This window comes from Mus caroli, chromosome 16 (assembly GCF_900094665.2).
Source record: "Mus caroli chromosome 16, CAROLI_EIJ_v1.1, whole genome shotgun sequence".
NCBI lineage: Eukaryota > Metazoa > Chordata > Mammalia > Rodentia > Muridae > Mus > Mus caroli.
In genome coordinates this window covers 84,528,317-84,541,596 of record NC_034585.1, presented here as the reverse complement: position 1 = coordinate 84,541,596, position 13,280 = coordinate 84,528,317, and the positions used below count along the sequence as shown (strand labels likewise).

Sequence of the window (13,280 nt, the reverse complement as noted above, 5' to 3'; positions counted from 1 at the left end):
CAACAGGTTGGAGCCTGTCCTTTCCAAGTGACTCAGTTGGTCTCTGCCTCTTCTAGGAGGCTGGTCTGGTCTCATCTAAGTCTGCATTTTGGCTCATTTGAGACTCAGCTCTTAATGCTTACTATGGCAGGGAGGGACCTAGAAAATCTGCTCAGTTTTAGGGACTTCCTGAAGCTATTTTGAGTTGTGTTCCTTTCTACTTAAGGTGAAGGAGGGTGCAGAAGGGGAAGGTGTTAACTTTCTTTTCTTTTTGAAACAGTTTCAGGCTGATCTTCAACTCAATAGCCTCCTACTTCAGCCTCAATAAGCCACTAGGTACACTGTTTACAAGATAACCGCAGGTCTGCTCCTCCCAGTCCCTGGGCCAAGCTGGGAGAGCTCTAAAGCGAGGGGAAGGCTCTGGCCTGGGTTAGGGAAGCGGTTTTGCCACTAGCTTTAAGGCTGTTTGTGGCTCACACCACCTTGAGAAAGACCAACCTGCACCAACTGCAAGGATTTTACAGAGAGCCGAGGCATGTGCGAACCTCGTCAGTCAGGTACAAAGCCCTGGTGACCGTGAAACTCAAGTTCACTTGCTGGACATTAGCTCAATGAGTCCCGGACTATCCAATACTTGGCTAAGGCCACTGTGCCTACCTAAAGTCTGTTTGGTGACGCATATTATCCGGCTCCTACAGGAGGGGCCGCGTTGAGATTTTATCTCACCTAAGTAAATTCCTGTTTCTCCCTAGAGTCAGCCACATGCCGCCCAAACTAGACCACGTGTCGCAGGTACTAGGTTTTTGGCTCTTCGCCTCCTCCATTCGGTCCCCCCCTTCCATGGCCTTAGGTGGCAGGAAAATCCTTTACCTCCGACCAATCCCACCGCTGCCAAGCCGCGCGCGCGCCAACTCTAGCTCATTCGTGCGCGTCATTGGCCACCTCCACCTATGTCTGGTGACAGGCAGCTTCACGGACCTATTGGAGAAGGAGGCGGAGGCCAGCAGGCCCTCCCGAAGCTGCTTTGTTAGGGGCTCCTTCGCCGTGGCCCGTGCCCGCAGGTCTCGTTATTCTTGCTGCGGTTTCCCTAGGCTGCTTACGCCAGAGCACCGTGTCAAGGCACCCGGGAGTGTGCACCGCCGGCATCCCTCCAGCCACAGGGCCCACCTGGGGCCCGGATACCGCTCAGGTACCCGGCGTGCGCCTGTTGTCACACTCCAGCCCAACTCTGAACGCCCCGCTCCCGTGTCCTCCGCCTCGGATTGGCTGGACGGAGGCGGAGCGATTGTCCGCAGCTCCAATCGGAGCTCGGTTTCCCACGGGCTTCCGAGGCCCCGCCCCCGAGGCCCGCTGGCCAAGGAGCCCTGACAGTTCCCATTGGCAGACGGCGAGCGGGCCGAAGGACTGAGCAGCGCCGCTGCCGTCGGGTTCGCAGCTCTGCAGCGCCGCTAAGGCTTCGGCGCCCGCAGCCCCAGGGGCCCAGCGGCCCCGCTTTGTGCCCGGCCAGGTCTCCAAGATCCTGGGTGAACGTCACGGGTGAGTACCCTGGCCTAAGCCGGTCGGGCTGACTGGCCAGAGTCTCCACGAGGGATGGCGATGAGAATGCCTAGAGCCGCGGTGCCCGTGACGGGCACGTCCTGACTCCCATTCGCACACTGGGGCTCCCGGTGGGTCCTAGCTCCCCCAGACCCGGCTTTGCTTGTATTGTTTTCGTGTGCATACACTTGGGAGGTGATCTGGGGAGGGAAGGCACATCTGTATCGCGCCAAGGAGAGTCCAGAAACTAGCCGAGACAGCGGAGCCCAGGTACTGGAGCCGAATGCAAGTGACAGTGTGCAGGCGTTGGCATTCGATCATTCTGGAGGCAGGAGGTCAGCGTTGACCTGCGGCGGCCTCATCTCTATGTATTTATCGGCTGATTTTTAATCAACTTCTGGGAGGGTGTGTGTGTGTGTGTGTGTGTGTGTGTGTGCACGCGCGCGCGCGCCTGGATCTGTCTGTGTGTCTCGGTCCCGGACTTGGGCACTTACGGGCCTGTCCCTTCGCCAACGTTGCCGAGTGTTCACCTTGGCCATCCGTGCTGCGCTCCCGGTCGGGCACACCACGGGAGACCCGTGGGGGCCGGCACACAGGGCGAAGGACCTGCGGTGGGCTAGGGAGGGGGCATTTAAAGCAGAATCCTATGGGTGGGCAGACAATGACTGGTCCAGGTAGTGGGGCTGTGCTTTACGTCCGCGCTCCGGATCCTATCCGGATCTGGCCCTCTCTCCCGCTCTGCTTCTCCGATGCCTGTGCACGGTGAGGCTGGCCACCGGGCCGTAGACCCGTGTGAGGCCGGCTTTTGTTTACAGACCTCGCCATTGGGCCAGAGATACGCTTTCAAGGCCAGGCCACAGCTGCATGCCCCCAGGAGTCAGAAGTTGATGCGTCTTCAGGTGACGCTCCCTCCCTTGGTCTCCAGCCCGAAGCTTCACGGAAAAGACACGATTCCACGTCTTCGCACCAGCCCAGCCCCGCCCCGCCTCACGCTCTCAGATCTTCTGCACCTAGAGGCGCTGATATCTTTTGCTGGGGTCGGCCAAGATGGGCTGTCCGGGACGAACCTCGCCACTGGTATCCCTTTCTGGTGGCATCCTCTGGCCATTCTCTAGGGTCAGATAGAATCTAATCTGTCCTTTTTCCTGCGTGGTTGCTGGCAGGTTTTGAAGGACGCGCGCGAGCCCTTGGGAACACTGCAATTCACGTTTGCTTCTCTGGTACCCATGCGGTCCCGCGCAGCAAGCAGCTGGGCGGCATCCAGGTGGCAGAGCGTCCTGGTTCCGGTGTCAGCCCGGTGCTTGCTGACTTGGCGCACACTTTGAAAGCTGCAACAGAGGTTGAGAGCCTGGCGCTGAGGTCATAAGAGTCCCGGTATCCAGTTCCTGCTGAGTATTAGTTACGACCTGGGTCGCTATTAATGATGTCTCAGAGTCTCAGTTTATGCGTCTGTAGAGTGGAGTTGCGGTTCCGTTTGAGAGCAGGTGATCTTGATGAAATGACAACATAAATGAACTACACAGTACAGAGACAACAGTAAGATAAACATTGAAGTTAGGTTGGTTGTCAGAGGAAATCTGTTACAAAGGGGGTGGGGGGAGACTGACCCATCCTCCTTCCATTTTGTGGATTTCCCTATCTTATTTCTATATTATACGAGGCTGAAGGTTTGTAGCCCCAACAGGACTTGTTCTACTTGGCCTTAGACTTAATTCTTCTTATCTAATCTCTCGAGGTGCCATTTTTTTTTTTTATGCGTGTGGATTTCCACGGGCCCCTAGTTGTTTCTTCATGCTTCTTCCTTAGGGGCTGTGTGAAACCTTTGCTGGTGAGCCACTAGCAGCATAAAAAGCCATGGGCGCTGGGGAAGGAGGGCTGTCTGAACAAAGGGCTGTCTGGAGGGAGGAGGGAACGCTTCCTAGCAGAGGCGAAATCCAATCTGTCTGGTGGCTGGAAAAGTTTGGAACATCACTAGGTTCTAGAGCAGGCTCTTGTGTGGGCTTGGAGGAGTTGGGGACTGAGGGGTAAACACAGAAGTAATTTTGTTTGAATAGAGGGAAGTAAAGGCCTGGGGATGAGGTGTCTAAGCAGGGACAGCAGGCAGAAGGGAGAGTTGACTTCATGGAGTGTCACCAGCACTGTAGGTGTGTGAGCTTTGACTTGGATGATTCTGCTGGCTCTTCCCCAGTAATTTGTTTTTTTTTTTTTTTTTTTTTTTTTTTTTCAAACATGAGAAGCTATTTTTTATTGACAAACAAAACCACCAACAAATCACAAACAAGTTATAATCAGATAGATGGCTTTAGAAAAATCTCGGGATTGTTGACAAACTCTTAAGATATTATCCAAGAAATGCTTCTTTTTTTTTTTTTTTTTTTAACACCCTTTTGGTGTTGGGGAAATTACTGAGCTGGGTCCCACAGAGCATTCTTTGAATGTGGACCCCAGAAGCCCTTTCCACTCAAACAAGGAAGCATGGAAGCATGCAGGGGTTCCCACTCACAGCTGCACCCTGCCCCCTCTCCAATTTCCTGGTCCTGTGTCAGTTAACCTAAGAAGAGCCACCCCCCCCCCCTTGCTATTGATGTAAACAGGCTGGTAGCGTTTTTCTAGACACCTATTAGCCAACGTGATAACTTGTTTAAAGTTCTACTCCCAGGAAGGATTCCAATCCTTTCTGAACTCTGAGAATTCTCTAGCTCTTTGGGACGCTGAAGCCCAATATTCCTGCCCCCCCTGCTGTTGTCTAGGGATCAAGTCGGTTGGGGGTCTAAACTTAAAAGGGAGCCAGGTTAGGGAATCTCATTAGCTGACAGTTTAACTATACACTCAAATGCTCATCCAAAGAGCTAGGACAAAGGACTTTTCCTTGCCTTCTGCATTTTCTCTCCCTCTGTTTCGTCTAACTCAAGTGGAAAAGCCATGCAGATCCTAACTTCTCAGCTCCAACTCTGAGTGTTTTGAGAACCTTAGGCTTTCTGGACACCTAGTCAGACACACACACACACACACACACACAGAGAGAGAGAGGGGGGGGTATTTGCTTTTTGTTTTCTTCAGACTTAGCCATCTCGATAAAAGATCAGTAAAATCAGATCTACAAGGCCACCGCTGTCTTTTTCTCCCATCCTGATTACTCCGAGCCTTTTCTCTGTGAACATCCTATCTTCTGTAACTTCTGTGCCACAGGGGAAAGGGTCTTTTAACGTCATGGTAAGCTGCATCGCTTACTTGACAAATTAAAAGGGGCACTTAGAAATTAAACGGCCCCCCAGCAAGGAGCAGAGGAATAAGGAAAACAGTGTCCCAGTGTAAACGTGAACAAGACTTGCACAGTGAGGCACAGTCTCCCCTTCTGTACCTTTCTCAACCTCTGGCACCTTCTTCCACACCCATCCAGCATAAGACTTCCTCTGTTCCCTTGCTCTCCAGGGACCTCATTCAGCAACTCACAAGGGGCCCAGGCTGCAAGTATGCGCAGCAGGAGAGATTCCTCCAGGGTTGGTAGATCGTTCTAGAAGACCTCATAGGTCTTTAGTTAGCTGGAGAAGTTCCTCTCCCAGTTGCCCAGAGATCATGCAGGCTGCTGCTGCAAGGCAGTGCAGTAGAGGGCTGGGCTCACTGGGTGTGGGAGTCAAGCTTTGGTCGTGTGTCCTGTGTGTCGGGAATGACCTCGACAGGGTATGAGAAGACGGGTTACACTCGCAGATCAGTTGTCTGCATCTGAAGGAGGTTAAACAAAGAGGGATGATTCACGGAGAGGCTGTGGGAGGTTCTGGCAGCTGAGCAGAGCCTTGGCTTCAGAATAGGCCAAGGTCTTTTGGGGCTGGGTCCTGCTGCAACCTTTCTGTAAAGAGGACTTAGATTGAGATGGGGGGGTGGGGGGGTGTCCCAACAGTTTTTAAACCTGGGATAACTGAGGTATGACGTATTAGGAAAGGTGCCCGGTGTTTCCTGCTGGGAACGTTTTAAGTTGGGAAGTAGAAATAAAAGAAGGGTGGGGGATGGGCTGGAATAAAACAGAATAAGATGCCTCCCCCAAACAACCTTCATGTATCGCTTCCAGTTTCTGCTGCCTCGGAGAATGGCTTTACCTGATGATCCAGAGGCTAACGCTGTCCCTCTAGCTACAGCTTTACTTCAGCTACTCTTTGCTTATGATAGTCCAAACACATGAAGTATAAAGATCTAGAAACAAATCGCAGTGTTACTACAGTTATTATTAGAGATGGAGTGTCTCTTTCGAGTCCAGGGTGCCCTTGAACTCAGGTCTCTCCATTCTCCTGCCTTAGCCTCCTGAACGCTGGGATTTCCGGTATGTGCTGTTATACCTGGGAAATTATTGCTTTTTTTTTTTTATTTTTTATTAAGGGGGTGAGTCTTACCTTTTAAATAGCTTTTATTAAAGTATGTGGTTGTGACTATTCTATTTATTTGTTTTTGAAGTCGTGGGATTCCAACCCAAGGCTTTGCATATGCTAAGTTTTACCACTAAGCCACACCCTTGGACCAATTGAATTAGTTACTATGACTTCTTCCTGGCCCCTTCTTTCTTTCTGAGTTAGGACTCTTACTTTGAAACCCTGGTTGTGTCGGAACTCACAATGTTCCTGTGTAAAAGTGTACAAGACATTAATAATTAGGCACAGTTTCCCCTTCTATACCCTTCCCAACCTCTGTCACCACCACTGTCAGCAGCCAGCCAGGTGCTCACCTTTAGTCCTAGCCCTTGGGAGGCAGACACAGATAGACCTCTGTGAGTCTGGTCTACACAGTGAGTTTCAAGACAGCCAGGGCTACAAAGAAAAACCCTGTCTTGAACATCAGCTATTCCTGGCTCTGTAGTGAATTTCTTTTTTTTTTTTTTCTACCGCCCCATGTAGTGAATTTCTTATTGTGTCTTGTTTACAGATGAAATGTGGCATGGATCTGTATTGTTGGGACCGACAGTGTGTGTGTGTGTGTGTGTGTGCGTGTGTGTGTGTGTGTGTGTGTGTGTGTGTGTGGTTGTATCCATGGATCTACAGGTCAGTCTGGTTTGGAACTGTCCTTAGGCATGAGGTCTTGGAGCTAGTTTAAGGAGACTTGCTGTGTACAGTTTGTGAGGGAGGGGCTACAAGGCTGCAGCAGCGGGCCTGAGCACCCGCCTGACGCCTGGCATGGTGTGGAGCAGAGGGTCTCCTAGGCTAACGACTTTCAGTTGCATTTCCTTAGGAGCCCCATACACACTTCTGCTGCAGTGGGGGAAGACAGGATATCCTGTAGAAACAGGCTGCCTTTGTGAAATCTGCCACCACTGGGGACCACTTCCATCTCCCCTGCCACTCTCCCATCTTCCTTAGAGCTCTAAACCTCGTAAACACAGATCAAGTCTGCCTCCTGCTCCAGATTTCCTGTGTCAGCTCTGCGGAGGTGAGAATGGGCCCAGCAACCTGGCAGGTCAGCCCAGGGAGGTGGAAGGTCATCAGGATGAGGCCCAGTCTAGGAGTGTTCCCGGAGGAGGTCTGGGGGATGTGGAGATGGAGTCGGTGAGGAGGAGGGCAGGAGGTGGAGATATGCTCATCTGAACTGGTGTGTGAGCGGCCATGAGGGAAGGATGGGTGCTTTGCAGGCTGTTCCTGCCCTCCTACTTACTGGAAGGCTCCAGGGTCTGTGGGGAGGGATCTCAGGCCTGGCCTTGTCAGGTCATTTTTCAAACCTCACAACCTCTTCTCTGTGATATGCTGTATTACCAGCCCTGTGGGCTGTCTTTGCTTGTTTGTTTTGAGTCATTCTTGCTCTGTAGCCTAGGCTGACCTTCTTCTCCTTGAGATTTTCCTGTCTCAGCCTCCCAAGTGCTGGAGTCCCCGGTGTGTGCCACCACACTGGCCCAGCTCAGGGGCTCTTGTCATCCACCGGCAGCACGGGGGTTGGATGGATTGTGTACCTGGCTTCTCCCCCCCCACCCCCAGGCGATGGTTTCCAGTGGGAGTGGTTTCTGGGGACTCCGGGGTTGGCTCCTGTTCCTTTTCAGGCTCACAGACCGTGTGCTGTATTGCACAGGCTGCTTTTGAACTTACGACATTCACCTCAGCCTCTCTGGTGCTGGGATCACAGATCCGTGCCGCCGTGGACAGCTTAGCCTAGTTTTTCTTGCGTTGGTATCTGTGCGTCACGTATGCCTACTGTGCCTTTGTGTTTGCACATGTATGGGTGGGCTCATGGGTGTTCAGCTCTGCAGGAGTTCTGAGGAGACCAGAGATTGCCATTGAGGGTCTGCCTGACCACTTCCCGCTTTATTTATAACCAAGGCTTTGGTTAGTCAGCTAGCCCGCCCGCCCGCCTGCCCTGGGGAAGCCTTTGCTTTGTCTCTTCTATCCTTTGAGCACTGGGATCACAGGTCGGCTGTCACAGGTCGGCTGTCACGGGTGGGCTTTTATGTGAGTGCCAGGAACTTGCAAATACTTTATTCACTGAGCCGTCTCCTGAGCCCCAGCATATCATCCCTGAGCATCCTTCCTCTGGCAGCATGTGTCTGTAGTCTCTCTCTCTCTTTCTCTCTCTCTCTCTCTCTCTCTCTCTTTTGGTTTTTCAAGACAGGGTTTCTCTGTATAGCTCTGACTGTCCTGAAACTCACTCTGTAGACCAGGCTGGCCTCGAACTCAGAAATCCGCCTGCCTCTGACTCCCAAGTGCTGGGATTAAAGGCGTGNGCCACCACCGCCTGGCACTCTCTCTCTTCTTTTTTTAATGGATGGATAACATGCCATTAGTTGGCTACAGTGAGTTTTGTGTATTTTGACGGCCACTGGGGTCACTTTCACCTTTCTGCCATTGTGAGTGGTTGTGGCCATGACAGTAGTGTACTGTTTGTTTGGCTTTTTTTTTTTTTTTTTTTTTTGGTTTTTCGAGACAGGGTTTCTCTGTGTAGCCCTGGCTGTCCTGGCACTCACTTTGTAGACCAGGCTGGCCTCGAACTCAGAAATCCGCCTGCCTCTGCCTCCCGAGTGCTGGGATTAAAGGCGTGCGCCACTTGTTTGGCTTTTTAAAGTTTTCTGATCATCCTAAGAGCCGCGTTGCCAGGCCATATGGCAGTTCTGTTTTCCTCTTTGGAGGACACTTGGGTGAATTTCCAGAAGGGTTGCACTCTCTTGCCTTCCTATCCACAGGGCCTGAGATTTCAGGTTTCTCTCTGTCCTCCATGTCTTCTTCTATGTCCTGTAGCTGTTCCTTGGCTTTGATTTGCATTTCTCTGGGTTTAATGCAGAGTGTCCTCTTGGTGCTCTGTGGCTAATTGAGTTTTGTTTTTTTTTTTCCTCCAAAAACATCTACTGAGCTCATTGCTGATTCCTCCACTGGATCCTCCTCATTTAATCGCTGTAAGGATTCCTTATCGTTTATTTGTTCATTTGTTTGCTCTGAGTCCAGGACCCCCTGCGTGCCAGCCGGGAGAGCACCTTCTTTGTACCCGGGCCTGCCTCTGCGTGCGTGCATGGTGCCATAGGTCTGACATGATTTCCACATATTTTCTCCATTCTGTGACGGTGATTTAACTTTCTTGATGGTCTTTGCATATTGTCCTTTTTCAAGACTGACAATAAAAAAATCTGTCTTCTTGGTCACAACTCTGTCAAAGCTGTGCTTCCACAGTGGAGTGAATTACTGGGTTTGTTTATTTATTTTCCCTGTGATTCTGGTTATATGACTAAGTTAAAGGTTGTGTTGAGGCACACAGAGAACATTTTATTTTAAAATACTGACTGACTTACTGGCTGGAGAAGTGGCTTAGTGTTTGGGCACAGGTTGCCCTTCCACAGGACCCCTCTTTCTGTTCTCAGCACCCAAATGGCAGGCAGCTCATCACCACATGGGACTACAATTCCCAGGGCACCTGACACCCTCTTGTGGCCTCTGAGGGTACCACGAGTGCATGTGGTGAAAAGAAATGCTCACTGGAAAACGCTCATACACATAGCATAATAAAATTAAATAAAAGGAACAATACTTTATCATAAAATATCTGTCGGGCTGGGCAGATAGATTGCTTGGTGGGTAAAGCACTTGCCTAGCTAATGTGGGGATTTATTTATTGTTATATGTAAGTACACTGTAGCTGACTTCAGACGCACCAGAAGAGGGCGTCAGATCTCATTACGGGTGGTTGTGAGCCACCATGTGGTTGCTGGAATTTGAACTCAGGACCTTCGGAAGAGCAGTCAGTGCTCTTACCCATTGTGCCATCTCTTTAGTCCTAGGTGTTTTTGTGTGTGTGTGTGTGTGTGTGTGTTTGTGTGTGTGTGTAATATCAGGGTGGGTTTTCAACCATGGCCAGCTTACTTCCATGAGGGTGTTTAGCAATGGAACTAGTTTTTGGTGGTCTCAGCTAGGCATCTACCCGGGAGAAGGTAAAAAATGCTTCCAAGTGGTCTGTGATGCACCGAAAAGTCCACACAGCAAAGAACGATGTGGTTTATGCATGGTCGTGATGCTGGGGCCCTGGGCCTAATGGTTTCAAGCTCTGTACCACTGGCTTGTGCCCTTACACCAGCCCCACAAGTGTTATCAAACGTTACATTGATATATTTAAATTGTGTAGGGAAAGGAGCTTTTTTTTTTTGGGGGGGGGGGTTTTCGAGACAGGGTTTCTCTGTGTAGCCCTGGCTGTTCTGGAACTCAATCTGTAGACCAGGCTGGCCTCCAACTCAGAAATCCACCTGCCTCTGCCTCTGCCTCCCGAGTGTTGGGATCAAAGGTGTGCGCCACCACGCCCAGCAGAAAGGAGCTTGGTCTCCTCTCTCTCTCTCTCCAGTGTAACCTGTAAGTTCAAGTCAGCCTGAACTCACAGATCAGCCTCTGCCCCCGAATGCGGTCTGAGTTGAGCTGTTCATCTGCTGAATGCGGTCTGAGTTCATCTGCTTTGAGTTATTATCATTGGGTTAGTATTAGTGACTCCAATGAGTGAATGTGACATCATTTTTTAAATGGTGGGACGTTTTAAAAATTAGGCCTTTCCTTCAGTGGTCCAGACTTCCCTGTGCCTGAGAGACTCCTCTCAGTGCATGACTCAGGGCGATGCTGTGTCATGGAAAGTTTACCCTTGGCCTTCTAGTCTGCCAGGCTCAAGTATAGTGGAGGAGAAATACCGCCCTCCCCCTCCAGCGTCGCCCTTCTGCCAGCCGATCATTGAGCATTGGAAATATTTTCAGAGAAATATTCTGGGTGCCATTCAAAGGCCTACTGTGACATTTTGGAAAACTTTTTATGAATATTAGAGTAATTATCTCATCTCGAATTCTGTGATTAGAAATTATAATTCGAATGCTACAATTATATCCATTGAACTTTCACGTCTCATTGTAATTTAAAATTTAAGATGGCACAGCTATGGTTTGCACTTAACTAAGCCACCTTAACAAATTAATTATTTAAAAATAGATTTAAAAAAAATTGCCCAGGATTGTTCCCCCCCCCCTTTCCCTCTTTGGCAATTAATTGCTTTAATTTGGGGGTTGTATCTGCCTGCAGCCTTGGCTCTCTGAATCCTCACCGATTGTATGGAACAATTTCGGGTAGCCTGAAAGGGTGTGTGGTAGCCTGTGCTACGGCTTTAGCTTCCTTCAGGAGGGTAACTTTGGCAGGACTTTGACAAATGGGGTCCAAGCTAGATGGGGTTGTTCTCTGATAGAGGCTGCTGCTTGGTGTCAGCTTAGGATTGTCATGCCGAGGACTGTAGATGTCCCAGTGAAGTCTGTTTTATAAGCCATGCTCAGTGGATGTAGCTTGTTAGAGTGTGGGGAGATGGGAGGATTCCTCGCCAGCAGCCTTTGAGTTAAAACTGCCGGTGATGCAGCTCTTCTGACTGCTGTCCACTGCCGCAGGAGTGAGTTTATGGGGCTCCTAAAAAACCTACAGCCTTAAACTCCGTTTCTGCAGAGGAGCTAGCTCTGCCAGGATCCCTGCGCACAGCCACAGCCACCACAGAGAGACAGGCCTCCAGGAGCCTGGATTCCGTGGGTATATTTACCAGGACAGTCTTGTTTTGAGCTCTTGAGATGTAGACCCTCAGTGTAGCTCAGGCTAGCCTGAAACTAAGTATCCAGGCTGGTTTTGAGCTCTTGAGATGTAGACCCTCAGTGTAGCTCAGGCTAGCCTGAAACTAAGTATCCAGGCTGGTTTTGAGCTCTTGAGATGTAGACCCTCAGTGTAGCTCAGGCTAGCCTGAAACTAAGTATCCAGGCTGGTTTTGAGCTCACAATTCTCTTGGGTGTGCTCCAGGCAGCCTTTTTGTTTCTAGGTGTTGGTGGTGCTGGGAATTGAACCCGGGGCTTGAGGCAGCTGTGAGCACTCTTCCTTTGAATAGTCTGACAGCTTAAATAATTGTGGAGGGGGTTTGTGAATCACTCTAGCTATGGTTAAGTTTTTTTTTTTTTTTTTTTTCCAGTTTGGAGAAGGCCTTTTCTGGAATTCTGAAAGGCAACTTCAATAGGACTTGGCTGAAGTTTGTTTCTGGGTCTCCTGACCTGTAGATACAGACGAGATCTTTGAATTGGCTCCTTTGATGTGAGTCAAGGCTCTCTGATCTCTGGCAGTGTTAATCGGGAGATGGCCTTTGATCACCTGGGCTCCTGCTTCGACCTTCTCCCATGTATGCTGTGTGCCTGCTTGTCTCTATTCTTTTCTTCTGCCTAGGATGATCTTCCAAACATTCTGTCGGTGTCTCCATCCTCGGTGTGATTGTGTTTAATCAGCACTTTTCTGATGTCAGGTGGGAAGATACTCGCTGTAAATACTTTTAAAGTGTGTTTGAAGAATTGAAATGTGGTCCTTCCCCCCACTCTTCCCTCTCCCCCGGTATTTTTTTATAAAGACTAAAACAAAATCGACGTTGACAAGGAGAAAAGTCACAGTATGGAATATGTGTGTCTATCGATTGTGGATGGAAGCTATCAGAAACTTAAGTTCCCAAAGTTGTATTATCTTATTTTGCAATCCACTTACATGTGGGGATTAATGGTGAAGGATCCTCTCAGCACTAAGAGGCTCTGAGAAGACAAAGGATGCTGGGATGGAGGCGGCAGGAGCGCCCAGTGATTAAGTCTAAATGGCAGGATTAGCCCCACCGAGGGTCCTTTTCAGATCAGGCTTGAACCCGGTGTCCTCCACCCTGGCCTGTGTTGACCTTACAGAGTTGGTGACCTCCCTTCCTTTCTCTCCTTTCTCTGTAGCCATTGATCTTCTGTGCATGTGCCCACGACCTCAGCTTTTCTCTAGGATTGCTTTCTGGTTTATGAACTGTCCCTAGAGCCAGTGTAAATGAGATGCTGGAGCCCAAATCAGGCAGCCTGCAGATATGAGGGGGAACAGGTGGATAGTTAGGCAACCAGTCAAACAAGCAGGGATTTTAAAAAGGAAAAGAAAAAAACCAAAAAACCAAACCAAACCAAAACAAAAAACCCAGTGGTGTTGGTGCCGCACACCTTCCGTTGGGGGTGTCCTGCGCTGCATCTGGACTTTCCTCACCACGGATACTTGGGACCTTAAGTCCAAGCCCAACCTACAGAAAATCTGGGCAGTAAGTCAGTGGGTAGGAAATGCTGGGTGCCGCGAGGGTGGCAGTATGGATTGGTGACAGGGAGAGATGCTCAGCAGAGTCCCCAGCCTCAAACAGAATAGGTTCTCTGAGATGGGAGGTTGGATAACCCACAGCAGGCAGAAGGATGATGGAGCACCTGTGATCACGTGACCACGTGTTGGCCTGGCAGAGGGCGGTGGGGAGAAGGGACGAAG

At 50.2% G+C, this 13,280-nt stretch overlaps 1 protein-coding gene across 3 annotated transcripts in view; it reads left to right on the top strand.

Annotated features, from left to right (window-relative positions):
- The first annotated feature begins 1,366 nt into the window (after positions 1-1,366).
- Tiam1 (T cell lymphoma invasion and metastasis 1) overlaps positions 1,367-13,280 on the top strand; it is a 348,780-nt gene continuing 336,866 nt past the window's right edge. For all 3 annotated transcript variants that reach the window (XM_029470566.1, XM_029470562.1, XM_029470567.1), the window contains exon 1: positions 1,367-1,515. The gene's annotated coding sequence lies outside the window, so the exon portion shown is untranslated. The remainder of the gene's footprint in view (positions 1,516-13,280) is intronic.